At 46.4% G+C, this 23,153-nt stretch overlaps 1 protein-coding gene across 1 annotated transcript in view; it reads right to left on the bottom strand.

The window, feature by feature from the left end:
- slc25a20 (solute carrier family 25 member 20) overlaps positions 1-23,153 on the bottom strand; it is a 443,188-nt gene that overhangs the window by 381,562 nt on the left and 38,473 nt on the right. The window lies entirely within an intron of this gene.

Raw genomic sequence — 23,153 nt, 5'->3', positions numbered from 1 at the left:
TGCAACAAAGTTACCTGGCTGAGCTTAGCACAGGAACAGTACATGGGTAGGTGTTAGGTTCCCCGGCAGGTGTGCCACTGGAACCACTGAGATCAGGAGGAGCTGTCAATCATCTGCCAGGTTGTGTCATGGCAGAGAAGGTCATCACTGCCCTCAACTTCAGTGCCAAAAGGGATCTTCTTGGCACCCACATGACAAGATGTCAGACTTTTGCACCATTGACGCACAATGAAAGAATGACAGACTGCACGGTCTACTAAGAACATAAGAACACTTATGTTATGTTCTTATGTTCTTAGTAGACCGTACAGTCTGTCATTCTTTCATTGTGCGTCAGTGGTACAAAAAACTGACTCCTGTCATGTGGGTTCCGAGAAGGTCCCATTTGGCACTGAAGTTCAGGGCAGTGATGACCTTCTCTGCCATGACACAACCTGGCAAATGATTGACAGTTCCTCCTGATCTCAGTGGTTCCAGTGGCACACCTGCCGGGGAACCGAACACCTACCCATGTACTGTTCCTGTGCCATTCTCAGCCAGGTAACTCTGTGGCAAGGGGATGGGAACCTATGCAGGGAGACAGAGGGAAGTAAAATAGGGACAGAAGCAAAAGATAGAAAGAAGAAAAGTAAAAGTGGAGGGCAGAGAAACCCAAGGCAAAAATCAAAAAGGGCCACATTGCAGCAAAATTCTAAAATGACAAAGTGTGTTAAAAAGACAAGACTGAAGGCTCTGTGCCTCATTGCAAGGAGTATTCGTAATAAGGTGGAAGAATTAACTGCACAGGCAGCAATTAATGAATATGATATAATTGGCATCATGGAGACATGGCTCCAGGGTGACCAAGGCTGGGAACTCAACATCCAGGGGTATTCAACATTCAGGAAGGATAGAAACATAGAAATAGAAAATAGGTGCAGCAGTAGACCATTCGGCCCTTCGAGCCTGCACCGCCATTCAATAAATCATGGCTGATTATTCCATCAGTACCCCTTTCCTGCTTTCTCTCCATACCCCTTGATCCCCTTAACCGTAAGGGCCATATCTAACTCCCTCTTGTTGAATGAACTGGCATCAACAACTCTCTGCGGCAGGGAATTCCACAGGTCAACAACTCTCTGAGTGAAGAAGTTTCTCCTCATCTCAGTCCTAAATGGCCTACCCCTTATCCTAAGACTATGTCCCCTGGTTCTGGACTTCCCCAACATCGAGAACATTCTTCCCGCATCTAACCTGTCCAGTCCCGTCAGAATCTTCTATGTTTCTATGAGACCCCTCTCATCCTTCTAAACGCCAGTGAATAAAGGCCCAGTTGATCCAGTCTCTCCTCATATGACAGCCCAGCCATCCCTGGAATCAGTCTGGTGAACCTTCGCTACACTCCCTCAATAGCAAGAACGTCCTTCCTCAGACTAGGAGACCAAAACTGAACACAATATTCCAGGTGAGGCCTCACTAAGGCCCTGTACAACTGCAGTAAGACCTCCCTGCTCCTATATTCAAATCCCCTAGCTATGAAGGCCAACATACCATTTGCCTTCTTTATCGCCTGCTGTACCTGCGTGCCCACTTTCAGTGACTGATGAACCATGACATCCAGGTCTCGTTGCAACTGCCCTTTTTCTAGTCTGCCGCCATTCAGATAATATTCTGCCTTCATGTTTTTGCCCCCAAAATGGATAACCTCACATTTATCCACATTATACTGCATCTGCTATGTATTTGCCCACTCACCCAATCTGTCCAAATCACCCTGCAGCCTCTTAGCGTCCTCCTCACAGCTCACACCACCACCCAGTTTAGTGTCATCTGCAAACTTGGAGATATTACACTCAATTCCTTCATCTAAATCATTGATGTATATTGTAAATAGCTGGGATCCCAGCACTGAGCCCGGCGGCACCCCACTAGTCACTGCCTGCCATTCTGAAAAGGACCCATTTATCCCGACTCTCTGCTTCCTGTCTGCCAACCAGTTCTCTATCCATATCAGTACATTACCCCCAATACCATGCGCTTTGATTTTGTACACCAATCTCTTGTGCGGGACCTTGTCAAAAGCCTTTTGAAAATCCAAATACACCACATCCACTGGTTCTACCTTGTCCACTCTACTAGTTACATCCTCAAAATATTCCAGAAGATTCGTCAAGCATGATTTCCCTTTCATAAATCCATGCTGACTCTGTCCGATCCTGTCACTGCTTTCCAAATGGACTGATATTTCATCCTTAATGATTGATTCCAACATTTTTCCCACTACTGATGTCAGGCTAACCGGTCTATAATTACCCTTCCTTTTTAAAAAAGTGGCGTTACATTAGCTACCCTCCAGTCCATAGGAAATGATCCAGAGTCGATAGATTGTTGGAAAATGATCACCAATACATCCACTATTTCTAGCGCCACTTCCTTAAGTACTCTGGGATGCAGACTATCAGGACCCGGGGATTTATCCGCCTTTAATCCCATCAATTTCTCGAACACAATTTCCCGCCTAATAAGGATATCTTTCAGTTCCTCATTCTCACTAGACCCACTGTCCCCTAGTACATTCGGAAGGTTATTTGTATCTTCCTTTGTGAAGGCAGAACCGAAGTATTGGTTCAATTGGTCTGCCATTTCTTTGTTCCCCATTATAAATTCACCTGAATCCGACTGCAAGGGACCTACATTTGTCTTCACTAATTTTTTCTCTTCACATATTTATAGAAGCTTTTGCAGTCAGTTTTTATGTTCCCTGCAAGCTTCCTCTCGTACTCTATTTTCCCCTTCTTAATTAAACCCTCAGTCCTCCTCTGTTGAATTCTAAATTTCTCCCAGTCCTCAGGTTTGTTGCTTTTTCTAGCCAATTTATATGCCTCTTCCTTGGTTTTTATATAATCCTTAATTTCCCTTGTTAGCCATGGTTGAGCCACCTTCCCAGTTTTATTTTTACTCCAGACAGGGATGTAAAATTGCTGAAGTTCATCCATGTGATCTTTAAATGTTTGCCATTGCTTATCCACCATCAACCCTTTAACTATCCTCTGCCAGTCTATTCTAGCCAATTCACACTTCATATCATTGAAGTTATCTTTCCTTAAGTTCAGGACCCTAGTTTCCGAATTAACTTTGTCACTCTCCATCTTAATAAGGAATTCTACCATATTATGGTCACTTTTCCCCAAAGGGCCTCGCACAACAAGATTGCTAATTAGTTCCTTCTCATTACACATCACCCAGTCTAGGATTGCCAGCTCCCTAGTTGTCTCCTCGATATATTGGTCTCGAAAACCATCCATAATACACTCCAGGAAATTCTCCTTCACCGCATTGCTACCAGTTAGGTTAGCCCAATCTATATGTAGATTAAAGTCGCCCATGATTACTGCTGTACCTTTATTGCACACATCCCTTATTTCTTGTTTGATGCTTATCCACCATCAACCCTTTAACTATCCTCTGCCAGTCTATTCTAGCCAATTCACACTTCATACCATTGAAGTTATCTTTCCTTAAGTTCAGGACCCTAGTTTCCGAATTAACTTTGTCACTCTCCATCTTAATAAGGAATTCTACCATATTATGGTCACTTTTCCCCAAAGGCCTCGCACAACAAGATTGCTACTACAGTTTGGTGGTCTATACACAACTCCCACTAGCGTTTTCTGCCCTTTGGAATTCCGCAGCTCCACCCATACCGATTCCACAACATCCAGGCTAATGTCCTTCCTTACAATTGCATTGATTTGCTCTTTAATCAGCAATGCCACCCAGCTTCCTTTTCCTTTCTGTCTATCCTTCCTAAATGCTGAATACCCTTGGATGTTGAGTTCCCAGCCTTGGTCACCCTGGAGCCATGTCTCCATGATGCCAATCACATCGTATCCGTTAATTGCTATCTGCGCAGTTAATTCATCCACCTTATTCCGAATACTCCTCGCGTTGAGGCACAGAGCCTTCAGGCTTGTCTTTTTAACACACTTTGCCCCTTTTGAATCTTGCTGTAATGTGGCCATTTTTGCTTTTTGCCTTGGGTTTCTCTGCCCTCCACTTTTACTTTTCTCCTTTCTATATTTTGCTTCTGCCCCCCTTCTATTTCCCTCTGTCTCCCTGCATAGGTTCCCATCCCCCTGCCATATTAGTTTAACTCCTCACCAACAGCACTAGCAAACATTCCCCCTGGGACATTGGTTCCGATCCTGCCCAGGTGCAGACCGTCCGGTTTGTATTGGTCCCACCTCCCCCAGAACCGGTTCCAATGTCCCAGGAATTTGAATCCCTCCCTTCTACACCATTTCTCAAGCCACGTATTCATCTGAGCTATCCTGCGATTCCTACTCTGACTAGCACGTGGCACTGGTAGCAATCCTGAGATTACTACTTTTGAGGTCCTACTTTTTAATTTAACTCCTAGCTCCCTAAATTCGTCTCGTAAGACCTCATCCGGTTTTTTTACCTATATCGTTGGTACCTATATGCATCACGGCAGCTGGCTGTTCAACCTTCCTTTTCAGAATGTCCTGCACCCGCTCCAAGACAACCTTGACCCTTGCACCAAGGGGGCAACATACCATCCTGGAGTCTCAGTTTCAGCCGCACAAACGCCTATCTATGCCCCTTACAATTGAATCCCCTATCACTATTGTTCTCCCATTCTTTTTCCTGCCCTCCTGTGCAGCAGAGCCAGCCACGGTGCCATGAACTTGGCTGCTGCTGCTCTCCCCTGATGAGTCATCCCCCTCAACAGTACCCAAAGCGGTGTATCTGTTTTGCAGGGGGATGACCGCAGGGGACCCCTGCACTACCTTCCCTGCACTGCTCTTCCTGTTGATCTTCCATTCCCTATCTGGCTGTAGACCCTTTACCTGTGGTAAGACCAACTCACTAAATGTGCTATTCACATCATTCTCAGCATCGTGCATGCTCCAGAGTGAATCCACCCGCAGCTTCAGCTCCGCAACGCACTCCATCAGGAGCTGGAGGCGGACACACTTCCTGCACATGTAATCATCAGGGACACCGGAAGTGTTCCTGACTTCCCACATAGTACAGGAGGAGCTCTCCTGCCATGACTTAATCCTTAGATCCACTTAAATTGGAAACAACAATGCTAAAAGTTAATTACTGATATATATAAGGATGGGAGAGTGGAGGGCACCAGTTCCAACTGTCGCAGGAGAGAGAGTGGAGAGCACCAGTTCCAACTGTCACAGGACAGAGAGTGGAGAGCACCAGTTCCAACTGTCGCAGGAGAGAGAGTGGAGAGCACCAGTTCCAACTGTCGCAAGAGAGAGAGTGGATAGATAGAAAGGAAAAGGAGGTGGGATAGCGTTGCTGGTTAAAGAGGAAATTAATGCAATAGTAAGGAAGGATATTAGCTTGGATGATGTGGAATCTGTATGGGTGGAGCTGTGGAATACGAAAGAGCAGAAAACGCTAGTGGGAGTAATAGTGAGGTTGGCGACAGCATCAAACAAGAAATTAGGGATGCGTGCAATAAAGCAGTTATCATGGGCGACTTTAATCTACATATAGATTGGGCTAACCAAACTGGTAGCAATACGATGGCGGAGGATTTCTTGGAGTGTATTGGGGATGGTTTTCTGGACCAATATGTCGAGGAAGCAACTGGAGGACTGGCCATCCTAGACTGGGAGATGTGTAATGAGAAAGGACTAATTAGCAATCTTGTTGTGCGAGGCCCCTTGGGGAAGGCTGACCATAATATGGTAGAATTCTTTATTAAGATGGAGAGTGACACAGTTAATTCAGATCTAGGGTCCTGAACTTAAGGAAAGGTAACTTTGATGTATGAGACGTGAATTGGCTAGAATAGACTGGCAAATGATACTTAGAGGGTTGAAGGTGGATAGGCAATGGCAAACATTTAAAGATCACATGGATAAACTTCAACAATTGTACATCCCTGTCTGGAGTAAAAATAAAACGCGGAAGGTGGCTCAACCGTGGCTAACAAGGGAAATTAATGATAGTGTTAAATCCAAGGAAGAGGCATATAAATTGGCCAGAAAAAGCAGCAAACCTGAGGACTGGGAGAAATTGAGAATTCAACAGAGGAGGACAAAAGTTTTAATTAGGAGGGGGGAAATAGAGTATGAGAGGAAGCTTGCCGGGAACATAAAAACTGACTGCAAAAGCTTCTATAGATATGTGAAGAGAAAAAGATTAGTAAAGACAAACGTAGGTCCCTTGCATTCAGATTCAGGTGAATTTATAATGGGGAACAAAGAAATGGAAGACCAGTTAACAAATACTTTGGTTCTGTCTTCACGAAGGAAGACACAATTAACCTTCCGGAAGTCTCCGAGGGTCTCGTGAGAAGGAGGAACTGAAGGATATCGTTATTCGGTGGGAAAGTGTGTTCGGGAAATTGATGGGATTGAAGACCGATAAATCCCCAGGGCCTGATAGTCTGCATCCCAGAGTACTTAAGGAAGTGGCCCTAGAAATAGTGGATGCATTGGTGATCATTTTCCAACAGTCTATCAACTCTGGATCAGTTCCTATGGACTGGAGGGTAGCTAATATAACACCACTTTTTAAAAAAGGAGGGAGAGAGAAAATGGTAATTATAGACCGGTTAGCCTGACATCAGTAGTGGGGAAAATGTTGGAATCAATTATTAAAGAGGAAATAACAGCCCATTTGGAAAGCAATGACAGGATCGGTCCAAGTCAACATAGATTTATGAAAGGGAAATGATGCTTGACAAATCTTCTGGAATTTCTTGAGGATGTAACTAGTAGAGTGGACAAGGGAGAACCAGAGGATGTGGTGTATTTGGACTTTCAAAAGGCTTTTGACAAGGTCCCACACAAGAGATTGGTATGCAAAATTAAAGCACATGGTATTGGGGGTAATGTACTGACGTGGATAGAGAACTGGTTGGCAGACAGGAAGCAGAGAGTCGGGATAAATGGGTCCTTTGCTATTGAGGGAGTGGAGCGAAGGTTCACCAGACTGATAGTAGTCCATAGGGTCCCTGAGCCTGCTCCGCCATTCAATAAGATCATGGCTGATCTTCGACATCAGCTCCACTTTCCCAACCGATCTCTATATCCCTCAATTCCCCTCAAGTCCAGAAATCTATCAACCTCAGTCTTGAATATGCTCAATGATTCAGCATCCACAGCCTTTACCGGTAGAACATTCCAAAGATTCACAACCTTCTGAGTGAAGAAATTCTCATCATCTGTGACACCCTAGTTCAAGACTCTCCAGCCAGGGGAAACAACCTCTCAGCATCTACCCTGTCAATCGCCCTCAGACTCTTATATGTTTCAATGGTGGCATAAATGAAGTTAAAGGCCAGGGCATTCTATTCCCAAGCCCATGTCCTTCTAATCCTGCCATGTATCCTACAGCAACCATGTGGGAAAGGTCACATGAACATTGGCTGGCATCGCATACAAGAATCCATTTTTACGGATATTACATTTTTGTTTATTAAGTTTTGACCTCTTTCCTCAGTTCAATCAGTCCAAGGTCATACTCTGTATTGTTAATGAAGGAGCATACTGCTTGTAGGCTGCAAGGAGCTAAGCTAGAATGCATAGACAAGATAGAGGCAGAGAGGTTGTTTCCACTGGTCGGGGAGACTAGAACTAGGGGGCACAGCCTCAAAATACAGGGGAGCCAATTTAAAACCGAGTTGAGAAGGAATTTCTTCTCCCAGAGGGTTGTGAATCTGTGGAATTCTCTGCCCAAGGAAGCAGTTGAGGCTAGCTCATTGAATGTATTCAAGTCATAGATAGATAGATTTTTAACCAATAAGGGAATTAAGGGTTATGGGGAGTGGGCGGGTAAGTGGAGCTGAGTCCACGGCCAGATCAGCCATGATCTTGTTGAATGGTGGAGCAGGCTCGAGAGGCTAGATGGCCGACTCCTGTTCCTAATTCTTATGTTCTTATGTTCTTATGTTGCTTGGAATCATATCACTCTTAGTACTGCCTTCTCTTCTGCCACCACCTCCATACAATGCAGCTTATATTGAGAGCTTTCCCATAGGATATCTCAGGCAAAAATGACAACACACGTGGCCTTTCTCAAAGGTAAGGGATAAATTGAGTGCATGAACATAACATAAGAACATAAGAAATAGGAACAGGAGTCGGCTATACGGCCTCTCAGCCTGATCCTCCATTCAACAAGATCATGGCTGATTTGACCTTGGCCTCAACTCCACTTCCCTGCCTGTTCCCCATAAGCCTTGACTCCCTGATCGTTCAAAAATCTGTCTATCTCCATCTTAAATATATTCAATGACCCAGCCTCCACAGCTCTCTGGGATAGAGAATTCCAAAGATTCACGACCCTCTGAGAGAAGAAATTTCTCCTCATTTCCGTTTTACCTGGGTGACCACTTATTCTGAAAAGTAAGGGAACATCTTGCAAGAGGCATACATAGAGAGCGTGGGGTGCTAGAGTGAAAGGAAACAGGTGAGAGAAGGTGAGAGTTAGAGAGAAACGAGAGATTAATTTGGAAACATGAAGAAAGAGTAATATGTGAGTCATACCTAGCACAATGTGAGAATCATATCTAGCACAAGCGAAGTTGTGGTTGTTGGAGGCCAATCATCTCAGCCCCAGGAAATCACTGCAGGAGTTCCTCAGGGCAGTGTCCTAGACCCAGACATCTTCAGCTGCTTCATCAATGACCGTCCCTCCATCATAAGATCATATTTGTGTTAGGTATGACTCACACATTACTCTTTCTTCATATTTCCAAATTAACCTCTCTGTTTCTCTCTCTAACTCTCACCTGTATCTTTTCACTTCAGCACCTCACGCACTCTCTGTATGTCTCTTGCAAGATATTCCTTTACTCATTTACTCAATTTGTGTCTTACCTTTAAAAAAGCCATGCCGTATAGAGGTGGCAGCCAACATGTATCCGGTGTGCCGATGACTGCACAGTGTTCATTTCCATTCACAGCTCCTCAGATAATGGAGCAGTCCATGCCCGCATGCAGCAAGACCTGGAAACCTTCAGGCTTGGGCTGATAAGAGGCAAGTAACATTCGCGCCATACAAGTGCCAGACAATTACTATCTCCAACAAGTGAGAGTCGAGCCACCTCCCTTGACATTCAATGGATTACCATCGCCGAATCTCCTACCATCAACATCCTGGGGGTCACTATTGACCCAGAAACTTAACTGGACCAGCCCCATAAATAATGTGGCTATAATAGTGGGTCAGAGACTGGGTATTCTGCGGCAAATGTCTCACCTCCTGACTCCCCAAAGCCTTTCCACCATCTACAAGGCACAAGTCAGGAATGTGATGGAATACTCTCCACTTGACTGGATGAGTGCAGCTCCAACAACACTCAGGAAGCTCGACAAAGCAGCCGACTTAATTGGCACCCCATCCACCACTTTAAACATTCACTCCCTCCACCACCGGCACACCGTGGCTGCAGTGTGTAACATCTACAAGATGCACTGCAGCAACTCGCCAAGGCTTCTTTGGCAGCACCTCCCAAACCCGTGAGCTTTACCACCTAGAAGTACAAGGGCAGCAGGCGCACGGGAACACCATCACGGCAAGTTCACCTCCACGTTACACACCATACTGATTTGGAAACACATCGGCCGTTCCTTCATCGTCGCTGGATCAAAAAACTTAAACTCCCTCATTAACAGCTCTGTGCAAGTACCTTCACCACACGAACTGCAGTTCAAGAAGGAGGTTCACCACCACCTTCTCAAGGGCAATTAGGGATGGGCACCTTGCTAGAGATATCCACATTCCATGAATGAATTAAAAAAAATATAGAAAACGGGGACACAGTGAAAGCTAGAACCACAGAGTGAGGCAGAGCAGATGGATCATTACAGGAACAGAGATACTTTGTTTTATAATTTTGGAAAAAATAGCCTTGCATTTATATGGTGCCTTTCATGTGCATTCACTGTTATAATGTAGGAAACGCGACAGCCAATTTACGCACAGCAAGCTCCCACAAACAGCAATGTGATAATGACCAGAGAATCTGTTTTAGTGATGTTGATTGAGGGATAAATATTGGCCAGGACACCGGGGATAACTCCCCTGCTCTTCTTCGAAATAGTGCCATGGGATCTTTTACGTCAACCTCAGAGAACGGACGGGGCCTCGGTTTAACGTCTCATCCGAAAGATGGCACCTCCGATAGCGCAACGCTCCCTCAGCACAGCACTGGAGTGTCAGCCTAGATTTTTGTGCTCAAGTCTCTGGAATGTTGTCAATAAGCAACTCTGAAGCAGCTCAACTTGCATTATCTTGTTAATATGCAAATGTAAGACACCTGGAAAATTTGCAAGTGGTGACATGATATAACATGAAAATATGTTACACCCTATGGGGGTGCAATTCGGTTGTTTAGCACCACCCGTTAGTGCTCCAGAGGGATACTAAAGGAATACTAAGCTCCTCCTGCCCGATCGCCGTGCTGTCAGCGCCCACCGCGAACATCGGTGAAGATTTAGCAGCGACACTGACAATTTGCACTGCGCTCGCTAGCACCGCCCACTGGGTGATGTCACCGAACGTGCGATACCCCTATAGCCCCGCGTTTGCACAATTGACTCTTTCGCCTGCCGTATCGCCTGGCGCTGAGACCGGTGGGGGAAAGCAGTCGGTCCAGCGACGATCCCGGGGCGATGTCGTCCGCAGTGCAAGGTCAGTGCTGAAATTTCACTTTTTAAACTTAGATTTATTTGTTGCAGTAGTGGGGAAGCGTGGGTGAGGTTTATTGAATTTTTCAACAGGATATTTTGTTTTCATTTTTAGGCATTAGGATGCCGGCCTCCTAGCGCCAAAAATTGAGTTGGCCTCCTGCGCTATCACTCCGTTAGCACCCTAAGAGGCGGGTGCAACGCTTCTCCGAGTGCTCCACTCCCCTCTTGGGGCGATACAACTGAATATCCCAATTTGAGGTGGTAGACGTCGCCCGGCACTGAAGGTAGCGCCCCGACACCATCACTGCCTCGGAGCAGGCGAGACCGAATTTCTAGCACATGTGTTCACCCGGATCTTATTGCTTCTCTGGGTTTTAGAGGCTGGGAAAATGCCTGCCTGACTGGTTTCTTGTAGATCTCTGCTGGCATCTAGTGGTACCATTGAACTCCAAGGTTACAATTCCTGAGTCAAAAGAACCTGAAGTTAGTCCACATTCCGAATAGATCCATTCTTCTCAAAATCACTGGCCTGCAGCTTCATTCCAATCAGCTAGCCTTGTGTCTGTGACAATTGTCAGAACTTATTCCCCCTACTCCCCTGGGTTTTATTGGGAGCCCAACTATTACGATGCTGGATTGTACAGTTGAATGCGGCAGCATTCATGAGTTGTTCAGCTCAGGGTCTCGATCTCTGCCCTGTGGCAGGAGCTGATGTTACAAAACTCTCAGCGGGTCCGCAGGAATGCCCAAGTTCCAATGTTCCCAGCTGCCCATCCCCAGCTAGATCCTTGCAAACTACCACCCCTATCCCCAACCTCGCTTTCCTCTCCAAATTCCTTGAACGTGTTGTCGCCTCCCAAATCCGTGCTCATCTTTCCCGGAACTCCATGTTTAAATCCTTCCAATCTGGTTTTCACCCCGACCACAGTACTGAAACTGTGACAAAGGTAAGCTATCCCTCCTCGTCCTTCTCGACCTGTCTGCAGCCTTTGACATGGTTGATCACTTAATCCTCCTCCAACGCCTCTCCATCATCGTCCAGCTGAGTGGGACTGCACTCGCCTGGTTCCATTCTTAGCTATCTAATCATAGCCAGAGAATCACCTGCAATGGCTTCTCTTCCTGCTCCTGCATTGTTACCTCTGGAGTCTCCCAAGGATCTATCCTTGCCCCCCTCCTATTTCTCATCTACATGCTGCTCCTCAGTGACATCATCGGAAAACACAGCATCAGTTTCCACATGTACGCTGATGACACTCTCACTACCATTTCTCTTGACCCCCTCCATGGTCTTTAAATTGTCAGACTGCTTGCCCAACATCCAGTACTGGATGAGCAGAAGTTTTCTCCAATTGAATATTGGGAAGACCAAAGCCATTGTCTTTGGTCCCCTCTACAGACTCTGTTCTCTAGCCACTGACTCCATCCCTCTCCCTAGCATCTGTCTGAGGCTGTACCAGTCTGTTCGTAACCTTGTTGTCATATTTGACCCTGAAATGAGCTTTCGACCACATATCCACGTCATAACTAAGACTGCCTATTTCCACCTCTGTACCATCGCCCATCTCCGCCCCTACCTCAGCTCAACTACTACTGATATTCTCATTCATGCCTTTGTTACCTCTAGACTTGACTATTCCAACACACTCCTGGCCGGGTTCCCACATTCTACCCTACGTAAACTTGAAGTCGTCCAAAACTCGGCTGCCCGTGTCCTAACTCGCATCAAGTCCTGTTCACCCATTAACCCTGTGCTCGCTGACCTACATTGGTTTCCGCTTAAGCAACGGCTCGATTTTAAAATTCTCATCCTTGGCATCATCCCGCCCTATCTCTGTAATCTCCTCCAGCACCCAGATGTCTGCGTTCCTCTGATTGTGGCCGCTTGAGCATCTCTGATTATAATCGCTCAACCATCGGTGGCCATGCCTTCTGTTGCCTAGGCCCCAAGTTCTGGAATTCCCTCCCTAAACTTCTCCGCCTCGCTACCTCTCTTTTCTCCTTTAAAGTGCTCCATAAAACCTACCTCTTAAACCAAGCTTTTGGTCATCTGCCCCAATGGTTCCTTATGTGGGTCGGTGTCAAATTTTGTCTTATAATGCTCTTGTGAAGCGTCTTGGGATGTTTTACTGCGTTAACAGCGCTACATAAATACAAGTTGTTGTTATTGAAGAGAAAGCCAATTGGGAAGTGAATCCTAAACATCTCCCGCTGGCATTAGGTTTGTTTGCCAACCCTGCAGGATTGCCCTGAAATCTCCGGGAATTAACGAATAATCTCCAGGACACCTCTGCGAGCAAAAGCATCGGGACATTAAAAAAATTGCGAAATAAATTTCTTTGTGAACACTTTTGTTTACTAGTAATAAAAATATTGGACATGGTGAAAAGAGGCTGTTTGACTGACAGTCAAGATTCATCCAATCGGGTAGCAAAGAGTCTATTTGCGTTCCAATTGGCCGTGGGAGGATGGACATGTCGGGCGACCAATGGCGGGAGTGTGGGGGCGGGGCCATTGGAGGCAGTCAGTCATGTGATGGACTCTCCAGGAATATGTCCAAGCAGAATTCGCAACCCGACCTGGCAGGCCGCCCTCTCCCCCCCCCAGTGAGTAGAACCAGGCCAATGTTGAGTTTGGAGGGAATCAAGAGAGCTTTACCAAAATAAAGTATCTTTTTGTAAATAAAATGTCAGTGAGCCTCATATGTTTGCATGGAAATATTTAACTTTTTTGTTCCTTTTTAGAAATACATTAGTTCCATTTTGCACTCATCAGGGTACAGGTCTCGTGGCTGAGAAACGTGAAACACTTTGCAGGCAATTATCAGCATCAAAGAGACCCAGGTCAGCAGGAGCACATGCCCATGTCAGTGTTCACAACAACAACTTGCATTTATATAACGCCAGGAGAAGGAGCGGATGGAATCCCTGCTGAGGCACTGCAGTATAGCGGAGAGGCACGACTGGCGCGAATACATGACCTCATCTCTCTCATCTGGAGGGAGGAGAGCATGCCAGGAGGTCTCAGAGGTGCAGTGATCGTGACCACCTTTAACAAAGGGGACAAGTCCGGCTGCGGCAACTACAGAGGAATCTCCCTGTTATCAGCCACTGGGAAGGTCGTCGCTAGAGTCCTCCTCAACCCTCTTCTCCCTGTGGCTGAGGAGCTCCTCCCGGAGTCACAGTGCGGATCTCGTCCTCTACGGGGCACAACGGACATGATTTTTGCAGCGGGACAGCTGCAGGAAAAATGCAGGGAACAGCACCAGCTCTTATACATGGCCTTCTTCAACCTTACAAAGAACTTTGACACCGTCAACTGCGAGGGTCTATGGAGCGCCCTCCTTCATTTCAGATGCCCCCAAATGTTCGTACCCATCCTCCGCCTGCCCCATGACGACATGCAGGCCGTGATCCTTATCAACGGATCCATTACAGACCCAATCCATGTCCGGACCAGGGTCAAACAGGGCTGCGAAATCACCCTAACCCTCTTTTCAATCTTTCCAGCTGCCTAGCTCCACCTCACAGTCAACAAGCTCCCTGCTGGAGTGGAACTAAATTACAGAACCGGTGGGAAGCTGTTAAACCTTCACCATCTCCAGGCCAGGTCCAAGACCATCCCAACCTCTGTCGTCAAGCTACAGTACGCGGACGACGCCTGCGCACATACAGAGGCTGAACTCCAGAACATAGTCGACGTATTTACTGAGGGGTATGAAAGCATGGGCCTTACGCTGAACATCCGTAAGACAAAGGTCCTCCACCAGCCTGTCCTCATCACACAGCACTGCCCCCTAGTCATCAAGATCCACGGTGTGGCCCTGGACAATGTGAATCATTTCCCATACCTCGGGAGCCTATTATCAACAAGAGCAGACATTGACAACGAGATTCAACACTGCCTCCAGTGTGCCAGTGCAGCCTTCGGCCGCCTGAAGAAAGGAGTATTTGAAGACCAGGTCCTCAAAACTGCCACCAAGCTCATGGTCTACAGGCTGTAGTAATACCCGCCCTCCTGTATGGCTCAGAGACATGTACCATGTACAGCAGACACCTCAAGTCGCTGGAGAAATACCACCAACGATGCCTCAGCAAGATCCTACAAATCCGCTGGGAGGACAGACGCACCAACATTAGCATCCTTGACCAGGCCAACATCCCCAGCATTGAAGCACTGACCACACTTGATCAGCTCCGCTGGGCAGGTCACATTGTTCACATGCCAGACACGAGACTCCCAAAGCAAGCTCTCTACTCAGAACTCCTTCACAGCAACCAAACCAAAGTTGGGCAGAGGAAACGTTACAGGGACACCTTGAAAGCCTCCCTGAAAAAATGCAACATCCCCACTGACACCTGGGAGTCCCTGGCCAAAGAGCACCCTAAGTGGAGGAAGTGCATCCGGTGGGTGCCGAGCACATCGAGTCTCATGGCCGAGAGCATGCAGAAATTAAGCGCAGGCAACAGAAAGAGCGTGCAACAAACCTGTCCCACCTACCCTATTTGTCCCACCTGTGACAGGGACTGTGGTTCTCGTATTGGATGTTCAACCACCTAAGAACTCATTTTTAAGAGTGGAAGCAAGTCTTCCTCAATTCCGAGGGACTGCCTATGATGATGATAAAGTAGTAATACATCCAAGTGACTTCACAGGAGCGTTAACAGAATTTGTCACTGTTGCGTTCAGAATAAATTCACAGGACTATATTGTAAGCTCAAACTGTTGTGACCTTGGTCTCTTTATTCAGACTCCAGAGTGGGGAAGCAGCATGGTGAATCACCTTTTATACCTGCTTGCCCCAGGTGCACATGTGACCCTTAGGTCTCCCACAGGTGTGCCCCTTGGTAGCAAGTCTTACATTTTGGTAAGGTTTACATACATACATAACATCACTCCCCCCCAAAGTCTCATGTGCAAGTTATTTGCAACTTGAGGCAATCTGGCGCCCTGCGTCCCCGGGTCAATCGCCTGGGTTGAAGTCCTGATGTGGTGGGTTCATCCACGTGATTGACGGCGAAGTTGATCGTGTTAGTGGGTCACTGGGGACCATCTTCCCCATCCATCTCCTGCCAAGCAATGTTGGCCCATCACCTGAAACAATCCACAGTGGTAAATCGTGCACTGCTCCCTCATGGAATACTCCTTTGTCCACAATCCCAATAACTGGTATCAGTTCCTTAGTGTAGGTGCACAGCTTTGCCTGAATCGGGATCAGCTCGGGTCGCTGTGCTTCGTCGTTCCACAGCCTCTCAAAAGCCTTCTGGCTCATAACTGATTGACTTTCCCCCGTGTCTAGTTCCATGGAGACGGGAGTGCCGTTAAGTTCAACTTATAACATTATCGGAGGGCTTTTGGTGGTGAAGGTGTGCATCCCATATACTTCCTCTTCATCCTCAGGTTCATTTGCCTCTCCTGCTCATTCATCGTGATCCTCGCTGGATCGGTCACCCTCTCCTGACTCTGCCACGTGGTGAGTCAGAGATCGTTTGAACATTCGCTGGAGCTGCACCATTGTTCCACAGCCCTTGCATACATCGGGCTTGAATCGACATTGATGAGCTCTATGGCTTCCCCCGCAGTGCCAACATGGTGCTAATGGATATGCATTCACGCCCCATGGCGGACTTTGAGTCACTCTAGGCCTAGGTCTGGCCTCTGCAATCATGTGGGCCCTGCCCTGTGCCGTTCTGCCTGCTGAAAACATTATTTTGTGCACGGTGCTTGCTGGTGAGCTTCGATTCTGTGAAGATATCTGTTTCGTGTTATCGCTCGTGGATATGAAGGCCTGGGCTATCGTGATGGCCTTGCTCAGATCTCGGGATTCAGCAGACAGCAGTTTGCGAAGAATGACCTCGTGGTCAATTCCAAGCACGAAAATGTCCCGCAATATTTCCTCCAAGGATCCTGCAAATTCGCACTGCCCCGCAAGGCGTCTTAGGTCGGTGACAAAACTCGTCACGTTCTGGCCCTCAGAGCGACGGAGCGTACAAAAGTGGTATCTGGCCATCAGGATGCTCTCCTTTGGCTTGAGGTGTTCCTTAGCCAGCGTACACAGCTCTGAGTAAGATTTGTCCGTTAGTTTGACCGGTGCCAGAAAATATTTAAGGAGGCCATATATCGATGACCCACATACAGTGAGGAGAATCACCCTGCGCTTGATCCCCGTTTCAGCCTTGTCCAATTCATTGGCCACAAAGTACTGGTCGAGATGCTCAACAAAGGCTTCCCAATCATCACCCTCAACAAATCTCTCAAGAATACCAACGGCAGCCATTACCGCATGAAAGTTCATGATCCGCCAATTTGTTATGTTCAGAATAAATCCACAGGATTATATCACAAGCTCAAACTGTTGTGATCTTGGTCTCTTTATTCAGACTCCAGAGTGAGGAAGCAGCATGGTGAATCACCTTTTATACCTGCTTGCCCCAGATTGCACAGGTGACCCTTAGGTCTCCCACAGGTGTGCCCCTGGTGGCAAGTCTTACATTTTGATAAGGTTTGCATATATACATAACAGTCACTGAACCATATAAGGAGATATTTAGGATCAGTGACCAAAAAGCTATTAGTTATAAGCAGCATCTTAAAGGAGGAGAGAGGTAGAGAGGCGGGGATTAAAGGAATCAAAGAATATGGCGATAGTGCAGGAAAGTTGAGGGAGAAGATCAGTCATGGTCTTATTAAATGGCAGAGCAGGCTCAAGAGGCCGACAGGCCGACTCCTGCTCTTATTTCTTATGTTCTTATGTAGAGGTTTAGGGAGAGAATTCCAGAGCTTACCGGTGGAGCAATTAAAATCAGGGATGCACAAGAGACCAGAATTGGAGAAACTCCGATTTCTCGGAGGGTTGTAGGTTACAGAGATATGGAGGGATTTGAAAACAAGGATGAGTATTTTAAAATTGAGGCATTGCCGGACCAGGAGCCAATGTAGATCAGCGAGCACAGGGGAGATGGCTGAATGGGATTTGTTTACAGTTATGCCCAAATGTCACCGGTTGTTGGCAATATTCAGCGTCTGTAGCCCAGTCTCTTCCACCTTCTGCAGTTGTAGCACAATCCCTCGCCCTTCTGCTCTGTGCCTGCGCACGAGAGTTTGCGTTCATGGGTTCCACCTACCTTGAAGTACCGGATGCTGTTAACAGGAATTCAGTAATTTGAGATGGCACTTCTTGTTTCAAACACCCAACTTAACAAAGAAAATACTTGGACACTGCCGGGTGCTATCATGAACCAGTGTGGAAGCCATATGCTTGGGTTCTGTTGAAGTTCTGTGTATGTGATAATAATATTGCTGGAGCATTCTGACAAGAGCCAGGCAACGTGACCCACAAGGCCTTTTGATTCGCAGGTACTGGCACGCGGTTGCAGTACAAGAAGCAATGAGAGTCGGTGCAAAATGCTGATGATTGGAAGGTATGGAACCAGGGACGAGGGACTTCAGTTATGTGGAGATTCTGGAGAAAATGGGATTGTTCTCCTTAGTGCAGAGAAGGTTAAGGGGAGTTTTTATATGGGGTTTTGCTCGAGTACATAGGGAGAAATTGTCTCCACTGGCGGGAGGATCGGTAACCAGAGGACACAGATTTGTTCAATTTGTTCTTTGGGCTATGGGCAATGCTGCAAAGTTATCCTGAGAGCATTAAGAGTCAACTACATAGAATGGGATTAGAGCTATGTGTAGACCTGACTACCACGGGGTGGCTGGTTCCCTTCTCTGATACAAGGGTAGTGCCGGAGTACTGGAGGGTTGCTAATGTTATGTCACTATTCAAAAAAGGGAAGAGTGATAAACCAGGAAACTACAGGCCAGTCAGCCTGACATCAGTGGTGGGGAAGTTATTGGAAACCATTACCAGGGACAAAGTAAACTTCCATTTCGAAAGGCTTGGGTTATTCAAGGACAGCCAGCATGGATTTGTTAAAGGCAAATCGTGTCTGACTAACTTGATTGAATTCTTTGATGAGGTAACAGAGACGGTTGATCAAGGTAATGTAGAAGCATATATGGACTTGAAGGCATTCGACAAAGTACCACACAGGAGGCTTTTTGGAGGAGGAGCAGTTTGGAACATGAGGCTGGAGCTGTGGGCAAATCAAAAAAAGCTAGCCACCACAGCAGCAGAATCAACAATGCGGAGGTCGGAGGCAGCTAGGAGCGGAGGTCGGAGGCAGCTAGGAGCGGAGGTCGGAATTGGTGAGGAGCGGAGGTTGGAATTGGCGAGGAGCGGAGGTTGGAATTGGTGAGGAGCGGAGGTTGGAATTGGCGAGGAGCGGAGGTTGGAATTGGCGAGGAGCGGAGGTTGGAATTGGCGAGGAGCGGAGGTTGGAATTGGCGAGGAGCGGAGGTTGGAATTGGTGAGGAGCGGAGGTTGGAATTGGTGAGGAGCGGAGGTCGGAATTGGCGAGGAGCGGAGGTCGGAATTGGCGAGGAGCGGAGGTCGGAATTGGCGAGGAGCGGAGGTCGGAATTGGCGAGGAGCGGAGGTTGAGACCAGCGAGGTCCGGAGATCGGAAGCAGAGAGGAGAGGACAGATGAGGTACATTGGAGTGGAGAGGTTAGAGCCCAGAGTTGGAGCAGCGAGGACAAGACCAAGGGAAGGCGCAGTGTGGGCCAATAGCGAGGCTGTGAGGTCGTGAGGCTCACATTGCATACTATGAATTCCACATAGAGGTCCTGTGGGAAGGAGGAAGGAAGGACATTAGGAGTATGTTTGCATTTGTGTGTATCTATTGGACTATGCAGTGGAGCCTGGTCTTCCACCATTTAAAATGAGCTCATTTTTAGTGTGGAAGCAAGGGACTGCCTATGATGATGATGATAACACAGGAGGCTTATTAAGAAGATGGAAGCCCATGGAATTACGGGGAAAGTGCTGTCATGGATACAAAATTGGCCGGAAGCAAAGGGTGGTGGATGGATGCTTTTCAGACTGGGAGGTTTGAAGTGGTGTTCCCCAAGGGTCAATTTGGGTCCATTACTACACACGTGTGTAGTGAGCTGCATTATAAAGTTTGCAAATGGTACAAAACTTGGCAAAGTGGTAGACCATGGTGAGAATAGTTTAGGCTTCAGGATGACATAGACAGAATGGTGAAATGGGCAAAGCATGGCAGATAGAGTTTAATGTGGAGAAGTGGGAATGATGTACTTTTGGAGGACTAATATGGAAAGACAGTATATTATAAATAGCACCATTTTGAAAAGTGCAGATAAGCAGAGAGACCTTGGTGTCCATATACACAAATCCTTAAAGTTGGCAGGGCAAGTTGATAAGATGATTATAAAAAGCATATGGGTTACTTGGGGCTTATAAATAGAGGAATAGAATATAAAAACGAAGAGATCATGCTAGAACTTTATAAATCACTGGTTAGGCCTCAGCTGGAGTATTGGGCACAATTCTGGGCACCACACTTGATGAAAGATGTAAAGGCCTTAGAAAAGGTACAGAGAGGGTTTACCAGGATGTTATCAGGGATGAGGGGCTTCAGTTATGAGAGGTTGGGAAAGTTACGACCGTTCTCCTTGGAACAGAGAAGGTTAAGAGGTGAACTAATAGAAGTTTGCAAGATGATGAGCAGTTTTGATAGAATATTTTTCCCAAGTTACTCTCTTTGGTGAGTGGAGCAATAACGAGAGGTTCTAGATTCAAAATCATTGGCAAAAGATCTAGAGGGGAGATGAGGAGAAATGTTTTCACTCAAAGAGTTGTCGAGCTCTATAACGCTCTACCTGGAAGTGATTCATTAATAATTTTAAAAGGGAGTTGGACAGGTACTTGAGGATAAGGAACTTACAGGATTACAGACAAAAAGCAGGGACGTGGGACTAAGCACAACTGGCCTCCTTCTGTGCTGTAAGTTTCTAAGATTCTATGAAACACATCAGTGTATCAGTTGGAGTTTTCCTACAATTTGGCAGCTCTCATGGTCACTTTTTAAAACCAGCCCTTAAATTAGCAGATTTGTTGAATTCCATTTCACAACTTGTCGTGCTGGGATTTGAAATCACCATCTCTGGGTTACTAGTGTAATGTACCGATAGAGTAATGGAAGGCACACAATTAGGGAGGTGATTCAAATCATCCGGCAGCTTTTGACTGCTGCTTTAAGTAGTGGTGGGGTGGGAAGGAATGGCAATGGTCGGAACATGCGCAATAGCTGCCTTTTATGAGGCTGGTAAATACAATTTTTTATTGCAGGCATGCATAACGCATTGTTCCTGAGCAGTTGTGGCTTTTAGTGACAAGAGATTCTTGTGAGCTTGAAACCTACCAAAGAACCTGTGATAAAAACAAAAAATGCTGGAAATCTCAGGTCAGGCAGCATCTGTGGAGAGGAAGCAGAGTTAATGTTTCGGGTCGATGGCCCTTTGTCAGAACTGGAGAGTGTTCGAAAAGAACAAATTCTTAACAAGCACTGAAAGGGGGAGGGGAAGAACAAAAGGGGAGGTTTGATATAGGTTGGAAGATAGGAGAGACAAAAGGGATCATGGCCCAAGTTCAAATGGTAATGCCAGGAGTTAGAAAAACATTAGTCAAGATAGGGTGTGAATGGTGGGATAATGACCAACTGCCATTAGAAACAAGGAGAAAATAAGAAACAGGCTCTGAGAGAGGGAAGGGAGCCAAAGATTGGCAGTGGTTACGCTCTGAAATTTTTGAACTCGATGTGACATCGGCAGCTTTTAAGGTGCCTGATGTAGCATAAATCTTGGACATTACAGAGGTTGGATTGTGCAGTCCAGGAGTATGTAGGGTAGGTTGTAGTTTAATACGAAACTGTAGAATGTCCATAAGTCTCATGGAAAACCATCAAACTGCTTTGATTGCAAATCCTGGTGCCTTCTGCAGTCCTCACAAAGAAGTTAGAAACTACACGAGTATCAAAACAAATCTTGGACTTTCGCTGACTTGTGCAGTCCAGCTCCAGGACACTCACCGAACCCATCCCTCTCTCTCTCAAAAGAGGAGTCAGGCGAGATTTATCCGCGGTCACCCATCCCATGTGATGGATGGAATCGCAAGGGATGCTCTTGGAGTGTCTGTGCTAAGAATTGCTAAAATGCACTCCTTTCCACACGATATTGTGCTGTTGATGGACTCACCTGGGCATCAAGTGCGCTCCACTCACCATCATCGTTAAAAACAGAATTACAGAGAAGTCCAAAACGCTGGAAATTGCATCAAAGTGTCAAAAATCAATATTCTCGGGAGCGGAAGGATGGCATGCTGCAGACACCCTCTAAAGAGGATGCACTATCCCTTTTCCCCTTCAGAAATTCGTCATTCTGCCACAATTTCCCGACAATACAACCGAAGATTGAGTATGCCTGCAACTTTAATTCCAGACTCATGTTTCACTTTGATCTAGAGTCGAAAAATTAGAGCCAGACCTTTCAGGAGTGAATATAGGAAACACTTCTTCACACAAAGGGTGGTAGAAGCTTGAAACTCTCTTCCGCAAACAGCAATTGATGCTGGGTCAATTGTTAATTTTAAATCTGATTCTTGTTAACCAAAGGCATTGTGATACAGGCCAAAGGTGGGTATATGAAGTTAGGTCGCAGATCAGCCATGATCTCATTGAATGGCAGAACAGGTTCATGAGGCTGAATGGCCGACTCCTGTTCCTATGTTCAGTGTAACTACATAATTTTGCATGTCATAGGTAAGGACTGAAGTTACATAGACTGGAGAAGCTGGGATTGTTCTCCCTGGAGCAGAGAAGATCGAGAGGAGATTTGATAGAGGTGTTCAAAATCATGAGGGATCTAGACAGAGAGAAACTGTTCCCATTGGCAGAAGGGTCGAGAACCGGAGGTCACAGATTTAAGGTGATTGGCAGAAGAACCAAAAGCGACATGGGGAAAACTTTTTTACGCAGCGAGTGGTTAGGATCTGGATTGCACTGCCCGAGAGGGTGGTGGAGGCAGATTCAATCGTAGCTTTCAAAAGAGAGTTGGATAAGAACCTGAAGGAAAATAATGTGCAGGCCTACGGAGAAAGGAACTAGCTGAAGTGTTCTTGCAGAAAGCTGGTACGAGCTCGATGGGCCAAATGGCCTCCTTCTGTGCTTTAACCATTCTATGTTGTTTGGTTTCGATTTTCACAGAAAAATATCTGAATCCTGGAACACAATCCCCAACACAATGAATAATTTTTATTCGATGGGACTTTTACCAGTCACCTTAAAGCATTAGCGTCATTCATAGACTTGTATTCAGGGATGATTCTCAGTTCAGCTACACTTTTCAGCTGGAAGAGTTCTTGCGAGTGCAAGATGTCTAGTTACAGAAGGTAGCTAGACTGCCACGTTTAATCCTATCAGTTACTCCTGGAACTTGTTTGATCGCCTTTGAAGATCGGAGAGGAATTTCCCAGTTTTTCCCTCCAAAATGGGTCTATGGTCATTTTGCCTCTCCGAGGAGATTGCACTGCTGGGGTTGAACATGCCCTGTCTAGATGGGACCAGTT

This window comes from Pristiophorus japonicus, chromosome 12 (assembly GCF_044704955.1).
Source record: "Pristiophorus japonicus isolate sPriJap1 chromosome 12, sPriJap1.hap1, whole genome shotgun sequence".
Classification (NCBI taxonomy): Eukaryota; Metazoa; Chordata; class Chondrichthyes; family Pristiophoridae; genus Pristiophorus; species Pristiophorus japonicus.
The sequence above is the reverse complement of the archived record's forward strand: the minus strand, read 5'-3'. Positions and strand labels throughout refer to the sequence as shown.